General features: G+C 41.8%; 2 long non-coding RNA genes across 3 annotated transcripts; one reads left to right on the top strand and one right to left on the bottom strand.

Moving 5' to 3' along the window:
- Window positions 1–12,960, top strand: LOC120750418 (uncharacterized). Of its 2 annotated transcripts, none has more exons than XR_005699978.1 (4): window positions 1–77; window positions 3,860–4,023; window positions 8,420–8,473; window positions 10,334–12,960. It is a non-coding gene; the product is annotated as an uncharacterized LOC120750418 (long non-coding RNA). The 2 variants fall into 2 exon arrangements; XR_005699976.1 differs by having other exon boundaries at window positions 8,142–8,473.
- Window positions 8,078–19,819, bottom strand: LOC120750419 (uncharacterized). Its single transcript, XR_005699979.1, has 3 exons — window positions 19,510–19,819; window positions 16,559–16,681; window positions 8,078–8,261 (listed from the first exon to the last, which is right to left on the bottom strand). It is a non-coding gene; the product is annotated as an uncharacterized LOC120750419 (long non-coding RNA).
- Window positions 19,820–20,465: the final 646 nt, after the last annotated feature.

The raw sequence follows: 20,465 nt of genomic DNA, 5'->3' as shown, positions 1-20,465 counted from the left end.
GAAAAGACAATTCCTCTTGGCTGACCTAAGCAGAAGTATTGGCTTGGGTCTCTGAAAGGAGTTCTTTCTTACTGCTGGTAAGTTGCTCAGCAGCTTTAGAGATGGACTGGTTTTTTTTGTTTGGGTTGTTTCTTGGGGTTGTTATTTGGGATTTTATGGGGAGATTTGGTGTTTGGTTTTGGTTTTGTTTTTCTTCCCAAAAGAAAATTAAAAAAAGGAGATTGAAATTAGCAGCAAGCTCATAACAGATTTTGGAACCTTAGCAGATGATAATGAAGAGAGTCATGGGAGATATAGTAAAGAAGGTGATTTTCCACATCTGCAGGACAGGAATGATGGAAATTAAGAAGACAATTCTGAAATAACATTGACTCCCAGACCAAAATTAAGGCATAGTTAGTTTTTCAGAAATAAGAAACAGGCTCCTGGTAGGAGGTCTGAGTTTTCATTTGCCTCTTGAACAGTTCAGCATGAAGTGCGCTGTCTGTTCTCACTAAATAGCAACTCACTATAGTTCTCACTAAGTAGTGAAGTGTAATGTTCTGGATGCTACACAGAAAAATATATATGTGCCACAAAGTAATAGGAATGTGACAATATCAGCTTTTGGAGTTTTCATGTTCTCTTCAAAAATTAATTCTTCAGTTCAGAAACTATTCCAGCCTTCTTTGATGTAAAAGTTTTAGGCAGAAAAATGAGCAGATTGGTAAGTCTTTTCTTGCTTGCTTACATGAAGTCTGGGCAGTCAGTAGAAAGAAAGAAAGGAGAAAAGGAGAAACAGAAAAAGGGTGAGAAGAAAGCTCTGAAAACCTGCAGATTTGCTTCATCTTGGAGTGGGTAGGAGGAAAGTTTGGAGAGTAACATTATACTAATTCCTCTTTGGAATAATTTATAAAATTGGATATGCAGATAATTCACATGCTGTAAGCAAAGTTGGCCTGGAGACTGCACAACCCAGCAGAGTGCAGAGCTTCCAGAAGGCCCAGCTGCTCCTGTCCTTCAGGACACATCCTTGCTCAGTGCTTTGCTTACAAGCCGAGGTCTTTTCTGTCACCATAAACAAGGAGAAATTCAAACCAAGCAGCCAACACTGCTCACTGTCTATACACAGGGATTTCTGAGAAAGTTGAAGAACAATCCCAGCTAATCTGAAAGCAAAAGGACATTACTTAAAGACAGTTATTTCCTTCCTTCAATTTGCATTGTCTTTACTCTTACTTGATATGGATCATTGTTAAATGAGAGAAAGATAAAATAGAAAGCCATGGAAAAAGCCTAATAGACATATTCCTTTCTGGGCATTAATAAAAACAATCAAGCAGTTACTCTGGTTACCTTGTTTGTGATCTGTCTTTGTTCCTGTTAGGGAGGCTTGCAGTTCCATTTAGAGTCCCCTTTCATAGTGAAACAGTGTTCAAGCACAGCTATGCATTTCCAAGTGGCAAGATAGCAAACACATGTTAACAATTTCCTTCTCAAGACCTAGATGCTGCAAGTGAAAAATCATGCCTTGGCTTTCTGCCTGCTTCTGTCTGGCTTAATTAGCTGATCACACCAACAATTTCAGCTGAAATGATTCTCAGTACAAGGGTAGGGGGGAGCTGCTTGAGCAGAACGGGTGAAGCTTTACCCCGAGCTACTACCCTAGCAAGATCCAAGAAGAAGGGATCAAGGGGCTTTGGCTCAGCACCTTCCTTATCCAGATAGAATTTGAATTTTTGAAGACTGAAAGCAGGATTCTAAATAAGCCTGATGCCTTCTAAAACGGCAATAACTGCAGTTACACGAGTTCAGACATTGTTTTTGAGGGATTCTTCGGGTCACTGTAGAGAAAGAGAAGCACTGTAAAACCAAGAGCAAATCTTTATCGCAATCTCCCAAAGCACTTTGGATTTAGAATCTTTTTGTAGCAGTGAAAATTACACTGAAGAGGAAGAATCATAAACATTTGCTCCATTGTCTTAGCTTTATTTTTTTTCCAGTGACTGAGTGTCGTCAGCTCAGTCATAAAAGATGATATTTTCCCTACCTCTTTACTACTTGCTGGTGGCACTACACAGCATGTTAGCCCCACTTCTGTAGTATATTCAACAGCACAGGATTTATGTTTCTGTTCTCTGCCTGGAGGACTGTACAAAATAAAGTTTTCCATGGTAATCAAGTCAAAATGACACGTCCCCGTTTTCTTATGCAACCCTGAAAGTGCTGAGCAGCAGTAAAACAAACACTTAATAGCATTTATGGTTTAAACACACTTAAAACAAAGTTTCTAAAGGCTTTACAAAAACAAACTGCACTTCTCAACCATCTTTCTGGAATTTTAGTGTTCATCACAAAGATTTTCCAGCTACAGATTATTTTTAGTTCAAGTTTCAACTCAGTAAGTTAATGCATACAGACTGAAAGTGCATCCAATCAGCATAGTCAGTTTACACTGTTTGATTTTTTTTCACAGTTTAAGATATGATGCATAGATCTCCAGTGAAGGCATGATGGTTTATTCACATCATCCCACAGATGAAGAGTCCCATGTGTTTATTCAGTGCAGGACTGGTTTACTTCAGCAGACGAGTACATATTAGCAAACTGAAAAGGAATGCAGCAGCCCATCTCCTATAAACACCATTTGGCTATTTAAGCCTACACTGCACTAGAAATAGAATTATATCTCACAAACACCACCAAATGCCGGAGCATATAATTTATTCACTGCACGCTATATCATTTTCAAATCAGATTTTATCTGTCTCTTACTATATAAAGCTGGGGAAATATTCCCATACACATGGAACACTTCTGCACTGAGGAATTATACCACTTTGGAATCAATTTACAGGCTGTGCACTGAAGATCAATCTGCAAGGTAGATTCAGATTTTGATTTGGGTCTTGCTTCTGGTTCAGTGAATGACCTCAGACGTGTTCCCTGGCATTTGTTTTTCACATTGCCTTTCACTGAGACTTTGCTGGCTCTGCTTTTCTTTGTCCTTTACCTTCTTCTGTTTCCATTCCTCCTATCTCCTGCTTGCTTAAACACAGCCTCTGAAATGCTGTCTTCTCCAAGCTAAGAACCAGTGTCTCCAGTATCTCTTAACATTCCCACAAATACTGCTCATCCAGGTGAAGACCATGCCGTGAGGTCTGTGGTCTACAAACCTTCCTACAAATGCTCCCTTCTTTTGGCCAAGTAAGAACCATTTTAGTGGACCATAATCCATTTTAGTGCCTCAATATGTAAAGGTCATTCAAATTTTTTTTTTTTAAAAAAAGAAGGTACATTTGATGGAGGCAGATAATGGAGCCTTAGGACACAACCCTGTCTAATCCATCTATTTCAAATTGGGAGCTTGAAACATACTTTGGACTGTACAGCTTTGCACACAGAGGATATGCTCTGATCTTTTATGCCTCCTCCTTTAGTTAAGCTAGGTTTTCACACCGACAGCAGAGCTATTGTGTGCATGACATTTACTGCTGGAAATGGATGCTGTGTCTTGGCAATGAACGGAAAATCTGAGCATTAGCAATGAAAAGATATCTTCAGAGTGTTCCTTGGTCTCTTGTTAGTCATTCAACGTAGAGGAATTCAGCACAGAGGAAACACGCTGGGTGAATGTCAGTGTTCCCAGCTCTGCCCGAAGAAAGAAAAATCCTGCTATAAAACAGAGTATGGGCACTGAGCATGACAGGATCCAGATTTTCAGTGCACACCAATGAAAACCTTTCTGACAGCAGAATTCCAGCAACCCAGCTGGGATTTATTTGGGAAACGTGCAGTTTTCCACACAGGAAAGTAAATTGGGATGCTTGTTCCCAGGTTGTACAGAAAAATCTAATTGCTCTGACTAATTTGTATTTAGATGCAGCTTTATAGCCTGCAGCAAGAAGACATAGTCAAGAGGCGGTAAAGTATAGTGTCATCTGAACCAGAAGTTCTCCATGTTTTTATAACCTCCCTTGAGAATGATGTCCATGGTCTATGTCTGACTGGATTCCCAGGAGACAACACAAGCTCTCTGTACAGGTATGGCTCTAAGGCTTTGCCTTTACTTACTCTTTCACCACTTATATCACTTACCAACTTCACCTGAGTGTGCTTTTCTGTCTCTCTGGATCAGTGTCCTCTGCTGACACAGCAAACCCTCTCCCAGCTGAAGACAATTCCCACCATGCAACCTTTTATAAAGTAATTCACAGCCTGGGTCGCATCCCAAACGCTGAGTGCGTGCCTGGCCACTGTGTGCACAGACTGGCACCGCGAGGGGACTGGAGCCAGCTCCAAGCTCTGCCTGCCACAGACTCCTTCTGGATCTGACGCGTGCGCAGGGGTTCACAGCTTTATTCCTTGTCGTGGCTCTGTAGGTAACGATCTGAGGATGTACAGAATAACCCACAGAACCTACGCCATTTAAAACTAACCTGGGTTACTCACAAAAGCATGCAATACGCTGGATTTTGAGTCTAGAAATTGTATGTCTTTCAAACCAGAGCCAAATAAAAAGAAAGAGCTTACACGAGGCACAAGATGGCTGTTGTAATCTTCCTGCCCTTAGCAATGCCGTGAGGATAACGCTCTTCTGACTGATGTGTTGTGTAATGATCTTTTGCATATAATTCTTCATGCAATTAGACTGAAAGTCGCTGTCTAAAAGCTCTGTTGAGCATTTATGCCCTGTATTTTCTCATTTTATTTGTATTGAAAAATAGGGACTATATCCAGCCAGTCAAGGTGACACTCAAAGTCGCTCCTTTTGCAGTACCATCCATTCTAAATGTTACTTACAGCAGCTGTGTTTAGCTTCATGCTGGCAACATAGATTTAAAAAGAACCCACGTTTCAGTTGTTTACAGATTCTAAACAAAAGATAATTATTTGGCTATGGAAAAATGATCTAACAACTCATCTAAAACCTACTTCCTTCAGAGTTTCAAGAACTCAGAGAAGGAGAGGGAGGAATTCAGTGAAAATTTTTTGCAGTTCTTAAAGAAGACTAAACTTAAGCAGAAACAATCAAGGATTTGACTTTCAGTAATTGTTATTTTAACTTATGTTAAGAAAGAATAAAAGTTTCTGTCTTTCCTTTACGTCATTATTACAGTATACCATTACATATGGGCTTTTTGTTTGACGAAATTTTTCTGGTGAATCATGATGAAGTATAGCTTTGGCTCTTAAATGGTATATAATTGTTTAATATTTACATTTTTTCACACATTTTTTGCTCAATAAATTCTAGTACTCACTGAACAGTGTTTACTGCATGATGCAGTTTTAAAATATGCACAAAAACAACTCTGTACACAAATGTTTCTGTGGGAGAGTGAAAGCTGCGCCAGAGCAACAGCATGTGAGGCAAGTTTTTATATTGGACAAGCAAGAAAATGTGGTTATTTGAAAGAAATAATTTAGGATAAATAAAATATTTACACAAGCCAAAATCTAATCAAGGTGCTTGCTTCAAGAAGTGTATTTACATGGGTGGTGGTGTACTAAAAAAACCCTCAAAGGACACACATGAACGTAAAACGAGACAAATGCATTTACGAATCACGTTACAGGTCAGTGAACAAAAGGCATTGCCCTTGACACGTAGTCACTGGTCTATAAAGAGAGATGTCTCTTTAATCTTAGCCTGATTTCCAGTGGACACATGGCATTACTTTGCAAAGCCCATGGTACCACAAGGCCTTACATCAATATTGCCACATCTGTAAGGTAACAATTCCCTAGTAGGAAACAGGTTCTGTACTTGGTGATTTTTACCCCTAGAACCCCCCCAAAAGGATACATGGGAATATTAATGGGAAGGCAGCACTGCTGCCTTTTTGGACGGTGCACTCCTGTTCACTTTGCTATCCATCAAGTGCAGCGTGAATGGGCAACGCCGTGCATCTCCCCAGGACACTGCAGAGAGGAGAGAGAACCATCAGAGAAAATTACATCAGCTGCCCTGCAGAGCATGAACGATAGTGCCAGCAGGGCCCAGTGCACCTTCCTTTATGCCATCATGATGCCATCTGATGGAAACCAGCTGCTCTGGTCATGTTCTTCACACTGTACCCAGCCCTACCACCAGAACGTGCAGACAAGACCCAAGTGTCTGATGCTCTTATGCTTTATTTTGTTTTCAGCAATATCATATACTTATGTAGATTGATGTTCTTTTAATTAAAACAAAGAATCACTATCAACAAATCTCTCAGACTTTTAACGAAATTTAAGCTGATTTCCATAAGCTATGTCAGCATTGACAATACATTATTAAGCTTAGTAAAAAAAATCTTTTTAAAATGTATCTGCCGATTTCACAAGGAAATACATCTGAATACATCTCTAGTGGCACTCCATCTCTAGTTATTCAGAAACTTCCTGTCAGAAATGAATTCTCTTGGCTTGCTTTACCAGAAGAATCGCTGCATACATGCCAAATCAACAAAGCACTGGGTAATTTATAATGATGGCTTATCAAGTAACTGATAGAAAGTGTTGCATGCGTAGGAGGACTAGACTGATCTTAGCGAAGAGAGGGATAAATGTTCAACCCCCATTCCTAGATTTGCATTATTAGTGCCCTTATTGATGCCTAGCACACTTTTTTATGTTGGGGTATTTTTGCTGAAAGAAAATAAATCAGGATCAATTTGAATGTGGCATTGTTCTCAGCTGCGATAGGTGGGTGCCTGGGTGTCCTAACAGATAACCTATTCCCTGAGCTGCACAGGGTCCTGGGGAGTCTGGCTCCTGGCAAAGTCCCTGGCCCCAAAGCTTCCCCACAGCTGCCTCCCAGACCTGTCTTCCAGGGGAAGAGTTGCCCCCTGTGCTGCCTGGATGCCCACTGGAGCATGGGTGACCGGGCAGCAGACTGAGCCAGCAGGCAGAGAGCCACATCACGAGAAAAGTCAGCTCTGAGCCAGGCTGCCTCCTCACTTGCTTCTTTGCTGAACTTGAAAGCGAAATGGACATCTTGCTGTGGAAAACCTCGATGCCAGTGCATCACGCGTTCTCCTGCTGCAGAGGCCTGCCAGGACGCACCCCAGCACTGCTCCTGCTGCCTGGCAGAGCCACTGTGGCATACAAAGGTGTCCAGCCAAAAGAGGGACAAGCTTTACCCTTGGAGCAGCGGGCTTTTTGGTGGGAGTCATACTGCTCCTGGGCCAGAAAATGCCTGGGAACATTGTTCTTTCCTCCTTCCACTGCACAGCAGCACCTTGCCTTCCAAACTGGTCTTTTCTCAAAAAGTGATTGTCACTGAGATCACTGAGACACAAAATTCTCCTAGGAGGAAGAGATTTTTTTATTATTATTTTATTTTTTTTTTTTAATTGTAGTGAAATAGCAAAACATACAAACAAAAAAGATTTCACAAAAATACTTCTATGATTATTTTTCTGGAGCACACAACAAAAGCTGTTGTGTTTGGCAATGAATTTAACAGTCACTTGTGTTGTTCAACTCTCTACCTTTAAATAACACTCCTAAATACTCCTGTACTGTTTTATCTGCCTGTTCCATGATGCTTCTGCAGGAAAAATTACCTCATCTATCTGCACCTCCCATATTTGCACACTGTAAAGTTCATCATTAGAAAATAAACAGGAAAAACCACCCCTTTGAATTTTGCACAGCCTAAAGCATCTCTCAAAACAAGAGCGTTGAACAAAACCTTCCTGTCATTTAATTTTTTAATTCCAGGGCCAGGTTTGGAGCATTTTTTCTGCATGAATCAGTCTACAGTACAGGAAGTGCAGAAAGGCAGGAGCTGCAGTCTGCTCAGTAGTGGTAAGACTCTATAGGTCCAATCTAGAGAAAGCCATGCAGGAATCCCAAGAAAGAGATACTGTTTTACACAGACTACATGTCTATTGCACCAGTAGCTTTCTGGTTTCTTTCCCCTCTTTATGTTTTACATCAATTCTTTTAGTACTGAAAAAAAAAAAAAATCAGGCTTAGGGTCTCAGTCCCGAGACTCTGTGAAAGTTTTGACACAGACCTGCATATAAGTCTTGTGAAACCAAATGTGATTTCTGTGATTCTATGATTTTTATTCTTTGTTCAATTCTCACCTTTTACTGTGTTCTTCATCAGCAGTTATACAGAAGTGCAGGATTTGTTTTACACCTCAAATCAAAATTCATTTTCAGCTGCTTCAGGAATGGAACAGACCACTTGTGCTGAAAGTCTTCTCCTCCTGCTGCCTTTGCTTCCCCAGCATGATGGATGGCACATTGCTATCCTGGAGCAAAGGGCCCTGCGTTCTTCTTCTGTGTGATTTGAGGTGGTGAAAGTGCTTTGTTATCAGATTACCAAAATACCCCAAGCCAGCAAACCCAGGGGTCTAAACTAGCTCAAAGGGAACTTAACAAACGAGCTCCTGTGGAGAGCTGCTCTTCCTCCAAAGGATTTATGTCTTTCTCTACAGATCACAAAAATATATAATGGATCAAGAAGATAGCCACAACTATAAGGAGAACAGGTGTGTAATCTTACATTCTATTCTAAAATATCTGACATACGAAACTATTTACTGTAATCCCTACGTGAATCATTCACTAGTTTTATTCGCTGTTGTAGAAACTCTATTTGTATATTAAACAGTGTTAAAGTTTTCACTTTTTTGTCCTATAGCTCGTATTTTATGGGTTTGCATGCTGAGTCTCTTCTTCAAAATTATTCTGTGCAAGTTGCTGACAAGTGTATAATATCTGCACAGTGGAAATAAAGCATTTAAAATCATGGAGTCATATTCTGCACACACTTACTCTACTGTAAAACCCAAGTAACTCTGCTGACTTCACTGCATTTAAACTAGATTTATAATGAAATTCAGAAATTGTCCCATACTTCCACTGATTAAGCTTCAAAGTCATTTACTTATGACCTTTTCTGAGTACAAAGATATTTTAGACAGTGTTACATAAGCATCTTGCTAGATACAGTATGACTTCTGTTAAAAAACAATGATGGCAACAATTACAGTTTCTCCTTCAATCTTCTTTAGTACTTCAGTACTGATGGAACCAAAAAAAAAAATAGTGCCTTTTATTGAAAGCTCTACAATACTATTTTCACCTATGATCCTGTTTTCTGGCTCAAATAAACACAAAAGGTACATCTAGAAGCAACTTACTTGGTGACATAGTTAATTCCCTGCAAATATCATATTTTGGTTTGTTTGGTTGTTTGTTTGTTTGTTTTCCCTTAATTTAACATTATTGTCTTCAGCGTCCTCTCAAATATCCTGAAGAATACAGCTTCTAGCGCTTGTTAAGGAGCTATTCTGCAGACTCATCAGGATCTCAGTATGCTGACCTGGGGACTGTGAAATAACAGCCTGGGCAAGGGCTGTTAATAGTAGTAGTAAAGTAGTTTTCTCTTTAGTGAAAAAAGTAAGGAATGGAGTTAGACAAACCCCAAACCCTAAACCAATATCAAGCCCTTGAGATCTACCTGATACTACATCTGGAATTTTATGGCTTTGCACCACCCCAAATGTTTTCCCTCTGGAAAGCACTCTCCAAACCCTCTGTCATGGAGTACTGCCTCCATCTCATAGCTTCACTAGGTGATGCTAGACCCACCAAGCATTCCTAACAGGATAGACAGGCCCTGAGCCCTGCTTTGGTTTTGACACCACACCTGCACAACTCATTCACAGCTGGGAGCAGTTCTGATGTGGAGTTTTGCAGTCTCGGTGTAACTGTGCTGGGATGGTGCAACCAAGCAGAGGATGCACACTACAAGGTTTGCAACACTAATATAGAGAATGGAGACCAGAAAGATCATTAATACATACACGTAAATACATACTGCATTCTCTGACACCCTTCTTTTTTCATCTGGTCAGTTATTGGTAACAGTTTTATGATCTGAATGGAACGTATTTTGAACTTGCAAAGCCTTTTTGGCTACATGAAAAGGAATTACTCCCTGTGTTCCACGTCCATTCACGCTATTGATCAAGGTGGACTCATCAGAATCACAGAATAAGCTGTGCTAGAAGGGACCCTCAAAGATCATTGAGTCCCACTCCCAGCCCTGCACAGCATCATCCCAAGCCCTTTCAGTCATTTTCCATGGCAAAATAAATTCCTGCTACCACAAGCCCATGTGCATTATGTACTGTGTGTTCTTACCCTTCACCTCAGCATTTACTTTTACCATGCTATTTAATTTGGTCTCAGCATTCATGCACTGCAGGAAACTATTAACACATGAAACCCCCCCTTTTCACAGATATGATCTCCTAATTAAACACTGAGTTAATTATCTCAGTCTTATCACTGTGATTAATTCCAACAAGTTAACCTTTATTTTCCTTCTATGTTCGATACAGGGAACTGCTTTGGGTGCTTGCTTCTGCCACTAAAACTCTCCCTGAACACTGCCCCCAAGCAATGGCTCTTCCTAAGTTTGAGGAAGGAGGGACTAGTTGTCTCCATGGAAGCTTTCTTGTTCTCTAGCTCTGCAAGTCCTCCAAATCCAGGAGCCTGGGCCAAACAGAGAATAGGCTGAAGAAAGATGCCTCCTATCTCAGCTTCACAGTTACTTCTTCAAGTCTTGGCAATGTGAGCCAAAAGTTCCCTGACACGCAAGCAGGAAGGGCTTAGGAGACATAAATGGCAGATTGCTCCAGCCAAAACACAAAATACTGCTTGAACATTGGTGGAAGAATTGTATCTCACATGTGACAGGTGTCCTGAATGTGAGTTAAGAAAGACTTGGAACTTGGCCTTTGAGTGTCTCCACTTAAGAGCTGCCAAAGCTCACCTGACAGGACACTTACAATGACACAACCAATTCAGAACCACAGAATCATTTAGGTTGGAAAGGACCTTTAAGATCATCAACTACAACCATAAACCTAACGTTGCCAAAACTACCAATGGAAATTGATTCAATTTCAATTAGTTATGGTTATTTTTCTGCTTCTATTTTGAAACCACTTAGAGCTATCCACTGCAGCTGATGCCAGATCATAGTGGAACTACAAGCTCAAACAAATTACCTTTATCTATACAAAGGAGTACTGATGCTTTAAGTTGGAGTCTGTCTGCAGTGAGTAACTCAGTGTGCAGTAGCCAGAGTGTGAATTTGCAACTCACAAACTCATCTGCACAAGGCTTTTGCATAGTCACTGGGAAAGCAGAGTAAGTTACTGTAATATATATTGTATACTAAGAACACCCATAAAGAATATAGTTCAAAGTAGCTAAGGAACTATATATTCACATCCTGACTAAGTATGCACTTATTTGTTCCATGCATTAATGTAAAACCTAAATTAGAAACCATATGAGTTGGTAAACCCCATGTTTGCTTTTGTGCTACAGCAAAAACAAAACCAGAAGCACTAAAAGGTTAAGGTAGGAACAGGAGAGGAGGGACTTTACTCCAGTAATCCACATGAGCACCAGCACTCAGTTCTTCTCCCACGCAGCTTCTCCCTCTGCTCTCCCCTGCACCAAAGCTCAGTGTCCTGCCTCATGGCTCAGGTGTCCAGCCCTGTTCCCTGGTTTGGTCACTCACTTCCCTCCTTCTTCAGGGCTCACTGCAGCCCAGGGATGGCCCCAGCCTGGCCCAGCAGAGCAGCCTGTTTCCCGCAGGCCTCCTGACTTTCCACTGAACTGCCCTATGATTATCACAGTCAAACAAATAAATTTAATGTAATTTCCAGTTTAGAGAGATTAATTATCTTTGATTTACTTCTTGTCAAAAGGTTTTTCCTCCTGATATAACTGATGTGAAATTCCAGGAAATGATCAGTTAAACCCAAGGAGAGTCTGAGTGGAGGCTTGTGCTGGCTGGACACACAGATAGAGTGTCCAGCCAGGACAGCCCCAGAATACACTGCCATGGTAGAGCATGCTGCTTGAAGTCTTCAAAATACTATTTCCTGCCATATTCTAACCCATAATATGAAACTTTCCCCTGTCTCCCCAAGCCACAGCCATGGGATCTCACTGGTTGCTGGCCCTGTGGGAGAAGGGTGAGGTCGGTGCCCCACGCTGAGTCACAGAACCCCACGGAGGGGCTACACATCACTTGGCCTCCAGCCTGGGATATGTGCCCCTCCAGATGCCAGTGCCAGGCTGAGTCCTGATGCAGGAAGTGTGGCCCTTATGGCATCTGCTCTGCTTCCCAGGCTTAAAAGCAGGAATGAAAGGAGAATAAAAGCCCCTCTCCAAAGCAGGCTCTTTCTGACACCCCATGTCTGTATAATCTCAGTCTCTTGGCTGGGGCCTGTGGAGCAGTGCCAGCAGGAATGCCAACACAGGGTTACTCTTCCTCACCATCTCCAGCAATACTGCTCACCAGAGAGGTGTTTCTTTCACGTGCGTAAGATAATTTCCAAAACAAAGGATTTAAATACACATTACTAATCTCATTTGGATTCTGTCCAGAAGAACTAAACAAAAGCCTTTTAACTAATAAGATAACAATAGCAAAATCATACTATTGTATTTCAGAAATATTTATTCAAAACTGTAAGAAATAACTGCTCGAAATATTCAGGCACGTACCAGAAATTCTGTCATTTGGGTACATATTTTATGGGGTTTTTTTGAGACTAACCCTTTGATTATAGGTTTTTCTGCTCAGTTTTTCATGAGTCTGGCTGGTTTTTTCCCCCATCCCTTGTCCGTCTGTGGGTAATCACATTCTCTTTGCAGCTTCCTCCTCGCTCTACTTGGATGTCCTCTTCTGGGGTCACAATCTGCCTTGCTTGGATGTTTGCTCAGAGAAGCTTTTCTTGCTATGGGCCCTCTGAACTGATGGCCCTCTCTGCTCCCCTCCAACTCTGCCCCAGGAGCTTTGGAAAACTGAATTAATGAGTATGGACAACATCATTTTGAGAGATGCAAGGCAGTTTTCGTAAGATGGAAAGACAGACTTTTACAGCATCAAAGCTTCTACAGGAGTAAAGACACCCCTTGGCCTAAAACCAGGGCTTTTTTACAAGAGTTTCTTCTGTGCATAACCTTCTATATTGTTCCATTCTTTAAATTACAATAAAAATGAATTCTGTTATTTGAAACACGGAGTCAGGAGGCTGCTATGTGAAAGGTGGTCAGAAAAGGTCAACCTGTTTCCCTGAATGTCCAGCAGAAGGACATGGTTGTGTCCCACAAAAATCAGGTTGGTCCTGCGTCCCAGAGGCTTTTGTTTCCTGCCTTTATTCTTGCATATGATGTGCATTTTACATGCAGAGTAGCTCTCCAAACACCATTTGTACTGATTTGTGCTGCTATTCCATAGGAAGCGTGCAGTGTTTCCAGCAGATTAATGGCTGGATGGGAGCAAATGGTGGTCCATAAGTTAGGTGAAGGATATTAACTCCAAACAGTCACTGAATCTTTAGGAAATGCCCTGACCTCTGTTGGTTATTGCTATAAAAACTGGAAAAAACATCCCAGGCATTTTTTCTCTATGACATAACCACCACTGGTATGCATAGAATATATATTAGTAAATCCTTTGGCTCTCTCTCTGTACTCTAGTCATCATAATTTGCTATTTTGGGGGACATACATGCTAATGTTCTGGGAAGAGTGAGGGAAGGAAATCATTATTGCTTTGAAAACCACAGTCAGAAATGAAGACTCAGTTTCTCATTTTCTAAAGTGTCTTTACTTCCCTTAGCATCACTTTTTAAATTCTTATTGTTGTTTGGAACTTTAGGCTCCAGTCCTCAGAGCCATTTACTTAATTCTTTCCCCTGGGAAGCTCCTGTTATTATCTTGGAGGATTCACCAGAACACAATCATAGGGTGTTAGTGTGGCAGATGTGTGTGCAGAGGAGGAAATGAGAGCAGAAATGCGTCACCAGCATTTGAAAGAGATGTTGTGGCACAGACAACCAGCAAGCAGCTCTGGGTGTAGATGGTGATGGACAAAGTGGGCAAAACTACACCTCTGCTTGAAGAGGGAGTTATAAAAGTGAGAAGCTTAAAAGGAAGGTGGCTACTTCCACTTAATTCTTAGCAGTTCACTGAGGTCTTTACTATACAGCCTTTTCTCCCCCGTGCACTTCATCCAGCGTGTTCTCCTCCTACCAATCTGCTTTATGGACATTTTATTGCTTTTAAGAACCTCTCAGAAGGCACTTCAGCTTATGTGAGGACTAACAAGATTTCAATGCCCCGTGTCCTTGTTCCTCACAAGATGTCACTGCACAAACTCTTCCAAGGAATTCTTTCAGAAGGGACGCCATGCTGTTGCCCATAAATCTAAGGGCAGCAGATGGAAAAATTAAAACTATGATGATACAAGTTAATTAAATAAGGCAGAGGAGTATTTTAACAAATGCTATCTTGCCACACAAGTCAGCAGTATTTTAAAGATATTGCTATTGCATTTCCATCAGAGTCAGCAGTAGATGTGACAGTCCCTCTGCCTCCTGGCAGGATGTTGAGAAGGAGATGGAGGCAAGACCAGTGTCTGAAATTACTTGGAGGATGATGAAAGCATTGTTTAGTCCAGCTCCAGTTTCAGTACTGATATGATACACGTTGGAAAATATCTTTTTTAAAAGCTTTGGTAGCAGCAATTTTGATTGAGGGCAAACACTAGGTCTGTATTATTAGAGCAACTTTTGTTACAGGGTCCAGGGAGAGCTGCAAGATCTAACAGATCTGCTCCTGTCATTTATAGGTGGAACTAAATTGCAACACATGCCACTCTTTCTATCCTTTTTTTATTAATACTCTTCTCTGCTTTCTCAAGACTATTCACAAATGCTAATTTCACTGAGGGTGAAACTTGCATTTTACAGGTGCTGCATGGACTTAGAACCATAGAATAAGCTGAGCTGGAAATGACCCATCAGGATCATCAAATCCAACTCCTTGGCCCTGCACAAGACACCCCAAGAATCACACATGTGCCTGAGAGTGTTGTCCAAATATTTCTTGAATTCTGTCAGGCTGGTGCTGTGACCACTTCCCTGTTTCAGTGCCCATTAGTCCATGCATTCCTGGGGACTTGTAAACCACAGGTTGAAAGTTGGTAATTTCCCTCTGCAGAGACCTTGCAAAAGCCAAGAGTGCCTCCACTGTATAATCCCTCATGGCTTCCTTAAACCATTTCTGTCCTCTATGATCAAGCTGCCTTTGCACAAAAGACAATCCACCTCAGTCACAGCAGTGCCTTGTCACTATCCATGTAATTCTCATTTCTCCATTGCCAGTTTTTGCCAGGCTTTCCACATACTGATGAGCTCTTCAACTCACCAGTCTGCAGAAGCTGTTGCCTTTACCCTTCAAACATTTGTTCTCCTGTGTTCACAATACAAATCCTCCTATTGTGACCCCTTCTGCCATTATAACTCCATTTTGTTCCTGCAAGGTTAGGAAGGTGCTGAGAGGTAGCAGACATCTTATCTACTGCTAGTTGTCACCTTGAACCAATTGCTTGGCCTGTGTTGTTTGTCAAGACCACACCTGAGAAGTTTTTGGGACCCAAGCTTATCTGCCTCCACTGATTCCACAGCAGTGCTTTGTGAACTACAAAGTGCTTGGCTAAGGCAGACCTAAGAGCTCCCAGCTGTTTGAAAAGGACCTAATTTCACTGATCAGCCATCTCTGGTGACTCGTGAAGCTTAGCAGTTCACTTTTCTTAGGCACTAACAGCAGAATTGACTTTCCTTATTCTTTATTTCAGATTTTGATTTTTTTTTTTTTTAATTTCTGTGTATTTTATAACCCATGTACCCTCCTGAACAGACCAGCCCCTCTTCCCCTGGATAATTTTGCTCAGAGCCATCCACTCTCTTGACCTTTTGTTTTCACTGATTTCTGGATGGTGCTCTTGCTCTGCTACTATGCAGTTCTCCTCCTCATCATTCTGCTCGTAGACTTCTATACTTTGACTATTATCTTGTCTTTAGAATATCTTTTCCTGAGATCATCAGATGTTCAGCATTGGTGTTCTAGGGTCTGCTGCGTAGTGCTTCCTTCTTAGTCCTTACTGCTTTGAATACCTCTCTCACCCTGAAAAATCTGAAGATAATTCTGCAATTTCAAAGTTCCTCCAAACACAGGGGTTTTTCCCCACTTTATCTGTTTGCTTGCATTTTCTGCCAAGTTTTGGAGGCTTCCCCACTCATAATGTGCATGCCCCTTAACCGTGTCCCCTGCTTCTGTCTTCTCACAGGCCAGGATATCTTCTACTATTGAGGGGACCTTAATCACTTTAATGGCATATTCAAGACAGAGCTTTTTAAGGACCTCTAGATATTCCTGCATTTTCTTTTGGCCTTGTGCCAAAAGCTTGTGGCCCACCAACAGTCCATTTTTTTCATAGGTATCTCTGGCATGTTCTACAACTGCCTTGATTTCCCCTCACTGCTTGTGCTGCTATGTAGCCCCAGGAGATTTGCTGGAGCCTTTGTCACTCTATAGATAAACAACTGGCAAGTGAGTTTTAGGGAAGAATCACTCATGATACTGTCAAAACCAGATGGTCCTTTTCAGATCAATTTTCTATTTAGTTTCAGCTTAGTAATGCACATGTAGATGATGTAGTAGAAGCTTTTGAAGAGAAACAGTCATTCACTTACTGGGTTTTGACTGCAGTTACCCCTGCAAGCTCTCAGCAGCTGGAGAGTTCAAACAGCACATGGCACACAAACATTTCTGTCAAACTGCTTTCTAGACCTCTTGCAGCAGAGCCATTTGGTCTCCTGAAACACACAGATAATATGAGCGGATTTCATATAGACGAGGCACACAACAGACACAGAACAACTAAACTCTGAGCTCCTCTAGCACCTTCTCAAGTTTTTTTCAAAACAGAATCTGTAAGTGACAGAGTCAGGGGGCTTACCAACTCCAAACTTCATTATCTCATAACAAAAAAAAAAAAAAACCACCAAAACAAACAAACAAACAAACAAACAACCCAAAACAAAACAAATAAAACCCAAACAAACAGAAACAAAGGGAAAAAAAACCCAAAACCAATCAAACAACAACAACAAAACCTAAAAAACATCACCTAACTAAAACTTCAGAGAGACTTTGTAAAGTAAATAAAGATTTTTGGTCAGTATGATACCACTCTGTACAAACTCTTAGCAGAAGCATCCAGTTCAGAGTAGGCATGAGTTTTATGAAAAGTACAGCAAAGAATCTAAACTTACATACACTGTGATACAGAACCCATTTTGTGAATTAGAGTAGCACTGGGCAAAGAGACGAGCACAGAATCATGTGGCAGACCAAATGCATTATTTATTATTTAGTAGGGCTTCTGTAATACAATTCTGTACATTGACTTATTTATGAAGTGAAGTAAGAAAGAAATTGAATTCTTGTGTGAAGAAAATAAGGTTTTATATTCAGCTACTATGCCAGCAAAAATTGAAACTAACAAACATGAACTGAAAAGATGGCATAATGTGCTTAGCCACTGCTTAGGAAATATTGACTGCTGCACATCAAAGCAAATGAAGGAAGTTGCATACAGTAATGGTGAAAGATGACACCCAGCTTCTGGTTTCTCAGGCAGCCAAAGAGCTTGTGCATTAAAGGCAGCAGGAATGAGAGCTCTCTTTTGCATGAAACTCATCCTTCCCCTGAGCATTCATGGCAAACCATTCACACCACTGCCAGGCTTGGCACTGACTGAGATTTGGGCTGGCACCACCAACACTGAGCTACAATGATCCTTTAAAATAAAATTTGCCACCAGGCAGCAGGAAGGTGACTCAGAGTGCAAGATCCTGTTCTCCACACTTGTCTGACCATGGGACCCTGCTGGCACTGTCAGTGGTGATGCCATGAGCACCAAATCTAATGGCAGGTTCTCTTACACAAAGTCTTTTAGAGACCCGCAGGAGACAGGGGAGACAAGATGAATAGTGCCAGTGAGAAACACCCTCTCTCTTCTTTGCATGAGAGTCAGAGTGTCCATATAGTGTCTGTGACTCCCAGAGAGCAGCTTTCTGGCTTCCCACTGTCTGGCATTGTGTTCCTAATTCTGCAGCTGAAGTACCTAACTCTCACAGTTCACTGAAATAGAGTGTGATGTCCAAGGGCTGTATATTTCTTTCTACTTGGTCTCAGAAATGGAAATTAGTCCCTATTAATAAGGCTACCATTAAAAGTCTCTGCATTTTGCAAGTCTTCACATAAACAACGGGGATTGTTTTTTGGGCCTTCACATGTCACTTCATGATTTAATTTAGTGTGTTTAGGTGAGTCCTTTACTTAACCTTAAGCAGAATGAATCCTTAAAATGATGCTGCAACAGAACCTGCTGTATCACTGATGAGCATACAGAATTTATTTTCTCTGTTATTCATTCCACAGACTAAATCATAATAATTTTTTTTTTTTGCATTTGCATTTGCATTTGCCACTTTTCAAGTTGATGGCTTTCTTTCCTTTCCTAAATCTCACTTTTTCTAGAAGTAACAACAGAAGACTTTCTTGAGTAAACTGAAACTTAAAAACTGATCAGACGCACGTTAAAGAAATTAAAACTTGGAAAGAAGTGGAAAGAAGAGTGCCACAATTGATTTGTCAGTTTTAAAAGCGGCGGTACACGGCATCAAGGGCTTCCAGACGTTCAGACAGAGAGGAAAACTGGGAGTGCAGCGAACACGCCGAGGCTCTGCTCTTCCGCGGCCTGAAAAGAACGGCCCCTCTGTGGCTTGCTCTGCGCTGGCTTAGTTCCCGCATCACCACCAAAACAACTGCCTAGCAACTCAGCCTTTCCCACAACATTTCCTGTGTGCCCAGAAAAAAAGGATAGCACCTAATATTCTCTCTGCATAATCCCCTCGCTTGAGAGCGGTGTCCAGCCCTCTGTACAGATGGGAGCCGTAGCCAGCAAAGCGGCTGCTGTCGTGACAGAGAGGGCGGGCAAAGCCAAACCGGTCCCCTGATCCCTGCTGCAAGTTGTGCAGGGTATCTGCTCATCGGGCAGGCAGCAAACTTGCTGCTTCCCTCCACTGCATCATCTCCCCAAACAAAGGCAGGAAGCCGTGGCTGTCAGCAAAAAGGTACAGACATCCTTCCTACTGAGAGCCCTGTTTCGAGAACTGCCAGGGAGCTCTCTAGCACACACTTCACAACTCTTGGGAGAGTCCGTCTGAAGGTGTATATAGTTCAGCACTTAAAAAAAATACTGCTGGCTTGAACTCGTGAAATTGCTTTTTCCAGTTACTGCCTTTAAGAAACATTTACAGTCCTACAGCAGATTTACTAATAGTTACATTTTCTGATCTGACATCACAGCTGCGGCAGCGTCTTGCAACTCAAGATTTAAGTCACTTCCCTCGCGGTTTCAGCGCCAATGAAAAAAGAGCTGCCTTGAATCTTCTGCAGCTGTTTCTGAGCAACATGCTGAGGAGACTGCAGAAAACACAGTTTTGCCCATATGTTCTCTGCAAGCACAAGCTTCTCATCCCTCCAAATGCTTGAGAAGCACTGTATATAAGCGCTAACCAGCATAATTAAGAAAGCACTCTTAACTAAACACACAGAAATTAGGGCAGCAACTTACTTGCCGTCTTCATAACTTCCTCAGGAACACTGTCTTTTCAAATGAGTGCAACAGGAAATTGTGGTGGTTACGGGAGAGCTGCACGAGTGCAGCTCACACCAAGCACGGCGAAGTGCAGAGGCAGTCAGCGCTGGATTGGTAACAACAACAGGCAGCCGCCTCCCCTCCTTCTTGCACTTTGCATGTAAATCTTAAACTGACGCCACGTGGAGAGAAGTGACTTTAACAAAGATCTACTAGAATATTGTCTGTGAAAAGGCTTCACTACTCGGAGCTCTGTGCTCAAAACTGCACTGCTTACCTCTGTGAAGTGCTCCGAGACCTACAGGTGAAAAGCATCCTAGGTCTGCTTCTGTTTAACACTGATTTTATCTGGACAGGTGTTCACGGTCCTTATTAAAGGCAATGCTGACGTTTAGTTCCTCCTTGTCACACGGGGATGAACTCGGACCTCTTGCCCTGCCTTTTGCTGCAGTGTGGAGAGATGTGCACGCTCAGGGATTGAATAGGTCCACAGGCATCTCCACGCGCCCTTGCATTCTCTGCTGAAGCAGAACCTTGTCCATAAGTTAATCAGGACCCTGCTCCTACCTTCTTAAACAGGGTTTCACAGTAGGGCAGATGGCTCACTGAATCCGTGCCAGTGTCCCACAGCCTTTTAGACAGGAGCTACAATCTCTCTTTTTTTGTTGTTTCTGAATTAGCATCTGACAGATGCAGAAAGCTGCCACTAATATCCAGCTCACAGAAATATGCACGTAAGACTGGGAACTCATGGAAAAGCTCTGCTAGCATCAGATACTGCAGGCACGTGGCATGTCTTTGATAACTGGATTGCCTCACCAGGGTGTATACTTTCAGCTCTGCATTTTTGTCGCTCAGTTTAGCACCCACTGAATAGTTAGATAAGGTAGAGATTACAGTTCGATAAGGTAGAGATTAGCAGCAGAGTAACA

This window comes from Hirundo rustica, chromosome 3, assembly GCF_015227805.2.
Source record: "Hirundo rustica isolate bHirRus1 chromosome 3, bHirRus1.pri.v3, whole genome shotgun sequence".
NCBI lineage: Eukaryota > Metazoa > Chordata > Aves > Passeriformes > Hirundinidae > Hirundo > Hirundo rustica.
This window is presented reverse-complemented; position numbering and strand designations above follow the sequence as displayed.